Genomic DNA, 12,237 nt, shown 5'->3' with positions numbered 1-12,237 from the left:
GCTGATTTCATTGCTATTGCCAAGGTGGCATAGTTATTGCTATTAATAAGTTTTCTCTGAATGCCAATATCTGGGTTATCTTTGTATCATTAACAATACCGCGGCCCATTCCCAGAGAACTGGGTGCTGGGCCAAATATACCACATTTCCCCTTCCACATAAATGGAAGTGGTTGATATTGTGGCAGAAGCAAAGGCCTAGAGTTAGTCATGTCCAGAAGCCATCCCTGAGAAGCAGACCCTAAATAAAGAGGTATCAGTGACAAAGTCTTTCAGTCTAATCCACCTGCAAAACTATCCACAAACACAAAACAAAACTAAAAATCAACAGAGCCATGAGAAGATAAAATGCCCCTAAAAACTCCCAACTCCCCTAAAGCTGACACATGGGACACTGAGGTGGATGAAATCAGAAACCACATAACCAACTTACTCAAAAGGATAATAAAAGGAAAAATCGATAAGGTGGTTGGCAAACTCAAAGAAGACAGAACCAGGCAGATAATGGATTTAATTTTTTTAAAAAAGGTGAGTTTAGAGAAGACACTAATAAACAGCTAGCTGAGCTACACAAAATGATATAAAACACGAATGACCAGTTTATCCAAGAATTAAGAATCCATGAAAAGGTTCCAAGCAGTAGTTCAGGAAATTAAAAATTCTACTGAAAACATGGGCAGCTAAAGCAATCTGTGTGAGCACATAGTATAAAAAGAACTAGAAGACAGTGCTGCTCTTGGAAACCAGTTAATCTAAGATACCTTAGAGACAACAAAACAATAAAACAACATGAAAAGTGGCTCCAACAGAGAAGACTAAAATGAATTGGAGTTAGTAAAAATTCAGAAGATGGCACAAATGGCATAAAAAACTTTACAGAAATAATATTAGAAAATTTTCCAAATATGGGGAAAGAATTTAAATAAGGGAGCATACAGAACCCCAAACAACAAAGATCAGAAAAGATCCTCTTCTTGACACACCTTTCTCAAAATCTCAGAAGTCCAGCCAAAGGACCTAATCTTAAAAGCTGTTAGAGAAAAGTAACAAGTCACTTATAAAAGAAAGAACCATTAGAATCACACCAGACTCCTCCACATAAACTTTAAAGGCCAAAGAGTGTGGAGTGAAGTGTTTCAAGTCCTAAAAGAAAACAACTGCCCATCCAGACTGATACATCCTGCAAAACTGATGGAGAAAGAAAGTATTTACAAGTCAAAGAATATTTTAAGAAATTTATGACCACCAAACCAGCACCCTAAAAAATTTTCAAGGCTATCATAGGAAGAGACAATGAAGCTAACAACGCCAAAAGGTGTAACAGAACAAATACACCAGGGAGGATGAGTAGTTAAATAGAAGGGAGAAAAGGGAATCAGCAATAGGAAGACTATGCAGTGACACCAATGCATCAATACCTTTCAGATATAATTCCCAATGTGAATGGTCTCAATTCCTCAATCAAAAGACGCAAACTGGCAGAATGGATCATGAAACAAAACCCAATGGCATGCTGTTTACAAGAAAACACATTTAATCCAAAAAGAAATTCACAGATTCAAAATCGAAGGATGGAAAACAATATTCCATGTGACAAGAACCTAGAAAAAAGCAGAAGTAGCTATCTGATTTTCAGACAAAGTAGACTTCAAGCCAAAACTGATCAAAAGTGGAAAAGAGGGCCGGGGATTTAGCTCAGTGGTTTCACTGCCTGCTGTGTAAGCACAAGGACCCAAGTTCGATCCCTGGTACCAAAAAAAAAAAAAAAGAAAAGAAAAGAAAAGTGGAAAAGAAAGTCATTATATATTGGTTAGAGAACAATTCAACAGGAAGACACAACAATTATAAGCATTATGCATTGCACACAAGCATACCCAACTTCATAAACACTCCTGGACATAAAAAAAATCAGATAAAAGGGGCTGGGGATTTGCCTCAGTGGTTTCACTCCCTGCTGCACAGGAACAAGGACCTCAGTTCGATCCCCAATACCAAAAAAAAAAAAAAATCAGATAAATATCAACACAACTGTAATGGGGGTCCTCAATACTGTACATCATAAATAGATTGACTAGAAAAAAACATCCACAATATCAGATTTGAAATAAACCTTTGAACAAATGGACTCAATGGATACCTACAGAGTATTTTATGCAACAACAGAACACACATTCTTCTCAGCAGCACATGGGACTTTCTGCAAAATAGATCATAGACTAGCCAATAAAACATGCTTAAATTCCAAAAAAAAGGGGAAAGAACAGGGGAAAAAAAACATGCTTAAGTAATGCAAAAGATTAGAAATTATCCCATATTATCAGATCATAGTGCAATGAAACTAGAAATCAAAGGCAAAAGAAACCACAGGAATTATGTGAACCCATGGAAATTAAACAATACACTCTTGAGTAATCAATGAGTCACAGAAGAAATCAAGGAAGAGATTAGACACTTACTAGAATCAAATGACAATGCCAGCATACTAGAACAGAATTTATGGGACACAATGAAAGAAGTCCTAAGAGGGAAGTTTAAGGCTATGAATGCCCACATCAAAAAACAGGCTGAGCACAAATAAATAATCCAATGGTGCATCCCAAGAACCTAGGAAAGCCTCGGGCTGCGTGTCTGGCGTCTGGGTGGCAGTGGGTACGTCCCTGGGGAGAGGCAGCGGACGCGGGAGGATGGAGCAAGTGGAGATCCTGAGGAGATTCATCCACAGGGTCCAGGCCATGAAGAGTCCGGACCACAGTGGGGAGGACAACTTCACCTGGGACTTTATTCGATTAAGAAGATTGTCTACCAAATATAGGACAGAAAAGATATATCCCACAGCCACTAGAGAAAAAGAAGAAAATGTTAAAGACAGATATAAGGACATACTGCCATTTGATCACAGCAGAGTTAAGTTGACTTTAAAGACTCCTTCTCAAGATTCAGATTATATCAATGCAAATTTTATTAAGGGTGTCTATGGGCCAAAAGCATACCTGGCAACCCAAGGACCTTTAGCAAATACAGTAATAGATTTTTGGAGGATGATACGGGAGTACAATGTTGTAATTATTGTGATGGCTTGCCGGGAATTTGAGATGGGCAGGAAAAAATGTGAATGCGACTGGCCTCTGTGCGGGGAAGACTATACAACGTTTGCACCATTTAAGATTTCTTGTGAAGATGAACAAGCAAGAACAGACTACTTCATTAGGACACTGTTACTTGAATTTCAAAATGAAGCTTCTTGGCTGCATCCAGGACATCCCATCATCTGATTCCATCCTGGGTAGGATAAGCTTAATGAGGAGACACCCAGAGCACGAACGTGTGCCTATTTGTATTCACGGCAGTGCAGGCTGTGTGTGGAAGGTCAGGCGCCATCTGTGCCAGCGATTATACCTGGAATTTACTAAAAGCTGGGAAAATACCAGAAGAATTGAATGTTTTTAATTTAACACAAGAACTGAGAACACAACAACATTCTGCAGTTCAAACAAAGGAGCAATATGAGCTTGTTCATACAGCTATTGCACAACCATCTGAAAAACAGCTACAATTGTATGAAATTCATGGAGCCCATAAAATTACTGATGAAGGGAATGAAATTACCAGTGAAAACATGGTCAGCTCCGTAGATACTGAAAAGCAAGATTCTCCTCCACCAAAGCCCCCAAGGACTCGCATCTGTCTTGTGGAAGGAGATGCGGAGAAAGAAATTCTGCAGCCTCCAGAGCCCCAGCTGGCGCCACCCAGCCTGACGCCTTCTGCGTCTGCCTTCCCGACGGTCACCAGTGTGGCAGGACAACCCAAAATCGACAGACCTCAACAGGAACTAAAATAAATCAGCAGACCTTCCAGGGAGAAACGAATCACCCACTGAACAGACAGATAAAAAACTGGAACGAAATTTAAGTTTTGAAATTAAGAAGGTCCCTCTCCAAGAGGGACCAGAAAGTTTTTTGTTTTTGTTTTTTTGGTACCAGGGATCGAACTCAGGACCTTGCGCTTTTGAGGCAGGCACCAGAACCACTGAGCTAAATCCCCGGCCCGGGACCAAAAAGTTTTGATGGGAACACACTCTTGAATAGGGGACATGCATCTCAAATAAAATCTGCTCCATCCCACACAGCTGATAAAATATCTAAGACCCCCGAGTTAAGTGCAGGGGATGTGAAAGCCGATGACATCTCCCCGAACTCCTGTGTGGACTTCAGCACTCCACAGCTCAGCGAGGCTCCTGTCTCTCTCCCTGAGGAGCCCAGGCTGAGCGCAGACACACCCCCCAGGCCAGACCTCCTGGCCCTCGACAGGAAGGGACACACGGTGTGGTCGTTCCATGGACCCGAAAACGCCACCCCTGCCCCTGAAGCCTCTGAAGACAGATGCCTAGATAGCCACTGTCCAGCCCTGAAACCTCTGAGCTAGAGCCCCAAGCCCACCATGCCAGGCAAAGCCCAGGACCGCGAGGAGGGGCCCAACGGTTCACCACTGTTCCAAGTCCCCCTGAGTTTCACGAATCCTCTTCATTCGGATGACTCGGATTCGGATGACAGGAACTCTGATGGTGCTGGGACCAAGAACAAAACTAGCATTTCAACAGCAAGTGCCACAGTCTCTGCTGCCACCAGCACTGAGAGCATTTCTGCCAGGAAAGTGGTACGCATGTCCACTGCTAGACACGATGCAGCAGGAGCGCTGCGTCCAGGTGCCGACAAAGACATTGACGTTAGAGAAGACTCACCTCCTCCCCGACCTGAAAGAACCCCTGAATCTTTTGTACTAGCAAGTGAACATAAACTACCTACAGGATCTGAATGGAGTGAACTTCACAGTCAGAAATGGTCTGAACAAAGCCAGTCCAAAGGCTTGATAACCTCTGGAAGTAAAAAATGTGATCATCCAGCAGCAGGTCTCCCAGAAACTTGTACAGAATGAGTGACAAGAAAGATCAGATAACAGAAAGGCCAGCAGAAGCCACAGACACTGGTTTTGGTAATCGCTGTGGAAAACCCAAGGACCAAGAGACCCACCTTCAGAACAGACGTGATTCAGGGGGCTGCATCAGTCATACTGGAAAATTCAAGTGCCAGCGAATGCCAGTTTTAGAGTATTCCAGCTTTAAATGTGGGACTAACAGCAAGGTAGATTGTTACCATAATTGGTTTTTTGCTGAGACCATCTACCTGCCTTATCCTACACCTAGGAAAAAGTATTATATATGGTTTATTTTGTAATTTCAAGTATTATTGCCTTAATATCTCTTAACCCTGTTACATGCTGTTTGTAGACCTGTTAATAGAGTAATACTTTTATGATAAAACTGAGTTTAAGGACCACTCTTTTGCTGTTTTATCATGTATGCATTATTTTGTATATGTATAGGGCAAGTAGGTATATAATTTGATAAAGTTGCAGTCATAAAATAAGATTAACAGAAGATGTAAGAAATTTCTGCATGATCTAAATTTTTGTGTACCTTATTTGTAAATTATTTGCCCTGAAGTTTTAGAAAATAGTTTCTGAATTTTAAAATTGCTGGATTCATCCAGCCAGCATTGTAGGTTATCAGAGATCAAAGATTGTAATAATAATACATTTTGTAAACTGTAAGGAAAAAGTTATTTTTATATTATATACCATCTAATTATTCTTGTTTTCATCTACTCATGGAGATTCAGTAACTGCCTTGGAACAATATTGAATTATTTTAGCTCATGTGTGTTATTTTAATATTTGAACTCAATTGGGATTAGAAGACTATCAGAATATGTGTATGTTTCAGGATATTTGACCTGCCATTAAAAAACAAAAACAATTTACAGTGCCAAAAATGAACCTAGGAAAACAAGAAAAATCCAAAGCTAGTACAAGGAAGGAAATTACAAAGATCAGAACAGAAATGAATGAAATTGAGCCTAAAAAAATACAAATGATTAATCAAAGAGACGGTTCTGGGCTGGGGATGTAGCACAGAGGCACCGTGCCTGCCTTGCAAGCACAAGGTCCTGAGTTTGATTACCAGTACCAGAAAAAAAAAAAAAGACATGGTTCTTTGAAAGAATAAACAAAACACACAATCCTTAGCTAATCTTGCCTAAAAAGGGGAAGAAAGACAAATCAATGCAATCGGAAATGAAAACAGTGAAGTTGCAATGGATACTGCCGAAATCCAGATTATTAGCAACTACTTCATAAACCTATACACCAAAAACTAGGAAACTCAGAAGAAATGCAGAGGTTCCTAGATACATGTGAATTACCAAAACTGAATGGAGAAGACTTAAACATCCCAAATAACTCAATAACAGGCAATGAAATTGAATTGAAGCAGTAATAAAAAACCTATCAAGAAAAGCCCAGGACCTAACAGATTCACAGCCAAATTCTACAAGAACTTCAGGGAAGATTTAACACCAACAGTCTTCTAACTCTAATGAAATCGAGAGGGCATTCTTGGAAGCTATCATTATCTTGACCCCCAAACAAGACAAGAATGCAAGCAAGAAAGGGAACCACAGGCCAATCTTCCTAATAAGCATAGATGCAAGAATCCTCAACAAGACGCTGGCACACAGAATGCAGTAAGTTATCAAAAAGATCATGCACCATGGCCAAAAAAGCTTTACCAAGGGATACAGAGATGGTTCAACATATGAAAATCAATAAATGTAATTCATGACATCAAAAGGACAAAAATCACATTCATCTCAACAGACACAGAGAAGGCCTTTGACAAAATCTCACATCCATTCATGACCAAAACAAGAAAACCTTGAAGAAAACAAGTATAGAAGGACTCTGTATTTCATTCTGATAAAAGCATTCATGAGAAACCTACTGCCAAAATTGTATCAAATGGGGGAAAACTGAAAGCTTTCCCTCTAAAACCGGAACAAGCCAAGGATATCTACTATCATCCCCCTGTTCAACAAAGTACTCCAAACATTAGTCTGAGCAATCAGGCAAGAGAAAGAAATAAAAGGGATATGTATAAGAAAGAAGTAAGTCAAATTATCATTTTTGGCACAAGACATGATCCTCTTCATAAAAACAAAAAAAATCTACCAAAAGACTGCTGGAATTAATAATCAAACTCAGTAATGCAGCAGGATACAAAACCAGCACACAAAAATCAATAGCATTCCTCTACACCAATAAAGAACTCACTGAGGAAGAAATTAGGAAAACAATACCATTCAAAATAATTCAAAGAAAAACTAAATACATAAGAGCTAACTTAACCAAAGAACTGAAAGATCTCTATAACAAAAAGGGAGTATGTTGAAAACAAAAGATCAAGAGGACATAAGAAAATGGAAAGATGCCCCTGTTCCTGGATAGTCAGAACCAACACTGTCAAAACAGTCACACCTCCAAAGCTCATGGGCAGATTTTATATAATCCCAATCAAAATACAACAGCATTCCTCAGAGAATTAGAGAAAACAATCCTAAAATTCACCAGAAGACACCCAGAATAGCAAAAGCAATCCTTGGTAACAAGACCATAATAGGAGGTATCACAACCCTGGATTTCAAATGATATTACAAAGCTACAGTTATTTAAAAAATATTAACAGCATGGTACTGCGACAAATGTACATCAGTGGAATAGAACAGACGACACAGTAGCTAGGTATGGTGGTGCACGCCTGTAATTCCAGCACTTGAGAGGCTGGGGCTGGAGGAGTGCCATGAGTTTGAGTCCAGACTGGGCAACTTGGTGAGTTCAGGGCCAAAGACCGTGTCTCAAAAAACTAAGAGACAAAACCAAAACAAAACAAATAAAAACCCCAGAGAATACAGAAACAACCCCAGGCACCTTCAGCTACCTGATCTTTGACAAAGAGGCCAAAAATATACAATGGACAAACGATAGTTTCTTTTATAAATGATACAGAGAAAACTAGCTCTGCACATGCAGAAAATTGAGTCTAGACTCATATTTCTCACTATGTTCTAAACTAAAATCAAACTGGACTGAAGATCTAAATATTAAAACAGAAACAATCTGCTGGAAGGTGAAACTCTCCAAGACATAATGCACAGGCATAGCCTTTCTGAACAAAGCCCCAACTGCACAAGAGATAACATCAAGAATCAAAATATGGTATCATATAAAACTGAAAAGCTTCTTCACAGCAAAGGAAACAACGAACAGTTGCTCAAGAGACAACCTACAGATTGGGAAAAATATTTTGCCACTATTTCTCAGACAGAGGACTAGTATGTGGAATATATTAAAAAGTCAAGAAAATTAGACTCTGCAAAATGAAAGACCCAACCAAAAAATGGGTAACTAGAATGAATAGATCCTTCTCAAAAGTACAAATGGTCAGGAAATACATGAAAAAAATGTTAACATCTCTGGCCATTAGAGAAATGCAAATTAAAACAACATGGAGACTTTATCTTACTCCAGAAAGAATGGCCATCATCAAGAAATCAAATAATAATAAATGCTAGAGAGGCTGCAGGGAAAAAGGCACCTTCTACATTTCTGTGTTAATAAAAACTAGTACAATCATTATGGAAGCCAGTATAGAAATTCTTCAAAAACAAACAAACAAACAAAGTAGAAATGCCATTTGACCCAGCTATTCCCCTTCTAGGGATCTTCCCAAAAGAGTTAAAGACATCACGTCACAGTGACCCATGTATACCCATATTTATAGCAGCACAACTCATAATAGCTAAATCTTGGAAGCAGTCTATACATCCATCAGCAGATGAATGGATAAAGAAAATGTGGTATTTATACACAATGGAGTACTACTCTGTCATAAAGGAGGACAAATTTGAGTCATTTTACCTTGAATCTATAAAGTTAAGTGAAATAAGTCAGACATACAAGCCTACAAATCATATAGCTTCTCTTATATGAGAAACACAAATAAAGAGCCAAGTAAAAGATATATAGCAGGAAATACGAAGAGAGGTCTTTTGTAAATGAGAAGGGGGGCAAGATACGGAAGGGGGAAAGGAAGGGAATGAAAAGAGGCCAGACGTGCTATGTGCACGTACCAGTTCTCCAGGAGGAATGCGATCGTTACGTACTGCAAACATGTACTGATAAAAATACAACTTGAAAAAACAAATGGAATGGCAAGAATCAGCCAGAGATAAACATTTTGGATTACCTGAACAGACAGGATAACTGAAATAATGGCAGTGATTCAGAGTGTTAAAGGACAGAATATGAAAAGGCAAGAATTACAGACTCAGGGAACATCAAATATCTTGTTACTATAAAGAATGAAACGCTCGGGCCTGGGATTTAGCTCAGTGGTTTCGCCGCCTGCTGCACAAGTGCAAGGACCTGAGTTCGATCCCCAGTACCAAAAAAAAGGTGCTAACATAATGTAAAAGGTAAGAGAAGAGAATGCTCAAAGAACAGGAGACATTCACCTTTCTGTAAAAAGCTATACTCCACATTCACTCCTACAGTAAAGTTAAAATTGTCACCTGATTGTAAACAGATCATACACAATGCTCAAAAGGATGAGAAATTAACAAACATGACAACTGAGGGGAGTGGGGACCACGGGAGCCTGAGGTGGGGGCGCATCTGGAGCACGGACAGTCAAACATGAGAAGGAAGAAAGGGGCCCGGCTGCTCCCTGCAGATCAGCACCGAGGAGCAGGGCAGAGCACAGCCAAGACTGGGGAGGTTCCTGTTTGTTCCAGAACGGGACTAGATGTAAATCTGGGGCTGCTATGGTTGTGTTTAGAGCCCCCCCCCCCCAAGCCTCATGTGAATGAGGGGCTATTCTGGAGGTGCTGAATCTGGAGTGTGCGGTGCTGGGACTCAGAGCGTGTGCTCACTAAACCGCGTGAGTGACTGGCTTGGCACGCCCCAATCCCGGTTGTCCGGATGGGATGCAAGGGGCAGGAAGACACCATTAACCCCTCTCTTGTGGCTTTTGCTGCTTCCGCCGCCATGAACTGTGGCCACTCTGCCATTGGCCTTGGAGCGAGCCGATTACGGACTGAAACCTCTACAAACTGTGAGCTAAATAAACCCTCTCGCCTTTAACTTTGGATGTGGGGTATTCTGTCTCAGCAACGAGAAAAGCAACTAACATGGGGGCAGGAGAGGAGTTGGGGTGAAGTAAACAAAGGGGATTCTAGCAGCCACCTGCAGAGGTGGGGAGGTGGAATCAAAAAGCACCGAATCTGGTGTAGTTGCCACATCTAAGAAAAAAACTTCTCTCCAAAGATAGGGAGCCCAGTAAAGTCCAAATTAATATTTTGCAATAAAAAGGCACACTGAATGCACTGTTGCCGGAGGCACGTAACTTTTTGAAGGCAAAGATATCCTGAATGTAAAAGGGAAGAAAATCTGTGAAAAACATGAGGTAGTCAGTCAGAAAGAGAAAAGTAAAAGAATTCCTAAGCACGGGGCACTGGCTCCGCTGAAATCAGGCGGCACGGACCGGACACAGGCCGTGGGCAGCATGGATGGTATGACGTGCTCCACTGCTGCAGGAGACAGCAGACCCACAGGGATCCTAGGGCGGAGAAGTGAGCACCTCCCAGCCTCGGACCCCAGTGCAGGCGCAGGCAGGAGCTGCGGGAGCCGCAGAGTCAGTTCGGCAAAGGACGGCACGCCACGTTCAGAGACCAGGAGGAGGTAGAAGCAGAGCCACTTCTGGTAAGGTTCAACATGACGGTAGAGAGTTGTATCAAGCACAGGACCCTGTGTAGCAACACCAGTGATCCCCTGCAGCCTCCAGAAAGGACTGTGGGCCTGCCAGCACCTTGACTTTGCTCAGTGAGGCCTCTTTCAGACATACCAATAAGTGGACTGTGAAAGATAAATACGTGCTTTAAGCTATTATATCATTCACTTTCCCATCACTGGGACAAAATATCGCACACCTGAAGCTTAAGAGAGGAGAGATTTACTCAGCTCATGGTTTCCCTGGGTTCAGTCTACGGATGGCAGGCCTGGTGGAGGTCAGCTGACCATGCCTGGCAGCTGCTGGGGGAAGGGAAGGGGAGGGGAGAGGGAGGGGCGAGAGAGAGAAAAGAGACCGGAGCTGGGTACAGAAAATACCGGGTCACACCCCCAGTGACCCGCCTTCCCACCAGGCCACACCTACTAACAGCACATGCAGCTGTGAACTCATCAATGCCTGAATCCACTGGAGAGTACAGTGCCCAGGACCAAAGCACGTTTCAAGCCCTGTGCTGGATACGTGAGGCTTTCGGGGACAGTTGAGGTCTGAACTGTAATATTCTGCTGACCCATTTCGCACACACTAATAACTGAACTGTATAAGAATCAATTTTTGTTGTGTCAAGCCACCAAAGTTGCGATCATCTGTAACAGCAGCCACAGGAAAAAAATCATCTTGTGGAAGGATCAGAGTCTCTTCCACCAAACGCTGGGCAATAACTTTCCTTTTACATACTCGTTACGGTGACCTTCAGAAGCTGGCATCAAAGTATTCATTTAATCTGTACTTTTTTATTCTTAGGGAGAATGAACATTTTTTATTCCGAAGTGGAGGCCATTCATGTTTCTTGAATTTCTTATTCAAGATGTTTTTTCATTTTTCTAGTTTGCTTTTTCTTATTAATTAAAAAGTTTTGGGGGCCAGGGATTTAGCTCAGTGGTTCTGCCACCTGCCTCGCAAGTGCAAGGTCCTGAGTTTGATCCCCGGTACCAAAAAAAAAAAGTTTTGTATAGAATTTTAATGTCATATATTGCAGAAATATTATTAGCATATTAAAATCAATTACTAGCATATTAAAATATGCTAATATGCTAATAGAAATTCCTTACCAACCACGTGAAAACAAAACCTCAAGGGAAACACATCCAGCCGCTCCACTGGCAGTGCCTGGGTGTCTACAGCCCAGAGAGGAAGCTGCTTCCTGTGCCCGTCCGTATTTTCTGGGGCTCGAAGCCTAAGCATAAAACTAAGGTTTACCAGTCAGTGTTAGGCCCGCGTGTCTAGCTGAAGCACAGAGGTCTGGCCCGAGCACCCTGCTGAAGCTGAGGATGTGTGTGAACCACACGGCCTCAGTCCACAGCTCCTGACCCGGGAGGCCAAGAGGGCCCAGCGGGTTCTGGTACTCCCAGGCTAGGCACCACTTTGAGAATCCCTGACTGGGAATTTCCAGGCAGGCGCCGGAACCATTGAGCTCAATCCCTAGCCCTGGGAATTTCAAACAGGATTCCAAAGGATCAGGAACTGACAAGAGAGCAGTGGAAGTCAGTGTGGAATGAATAG

The 12,237-nt window shown here is 41.7% G+C and overlaps 1 protein-coding gene and 1 pseudogene across 2 annotated transcripts in view; one reads left to right on the top strand and one right to left on the bottom strand.

Moving 5' to 3' along the window:
* The window catches only part of Agpat5 (1-acylglycerol-3-phosphate O-acyltransferase 5), a 48,854-nt gene that overhangs the window by 10,087 nt on the left and 26,530 nt on the right, over positions 1 to 12,237 (bottom strand). The window lies entirely within an intron of this gene.
* On the top strand, positions 2,586 to 5,043 carry LOC106008120 (tyrosine-protein phosphatase non-receptor type 12-like; annotated as a pseudogene).

Source organism: Heterocephalus glaber, unplaced genomic scaffold (assembly GCF_053883595.1).
Source record: "Heterocephalus glaber isolate CG9 unplaced genomic scaffold, H.glaber_assembly_v1.0 deba00001104, whole genome shotgun sequence".
Lineage (NCBI taxonomy): Eukaryota > Metazoa > Chordata > Mammalia > Rodentia > Bathyergidae > Heterocephalus > Heterocephalus glaber.
This window is presented reverse-complemented; position numbering and strand designations above follow the sequence as displayed.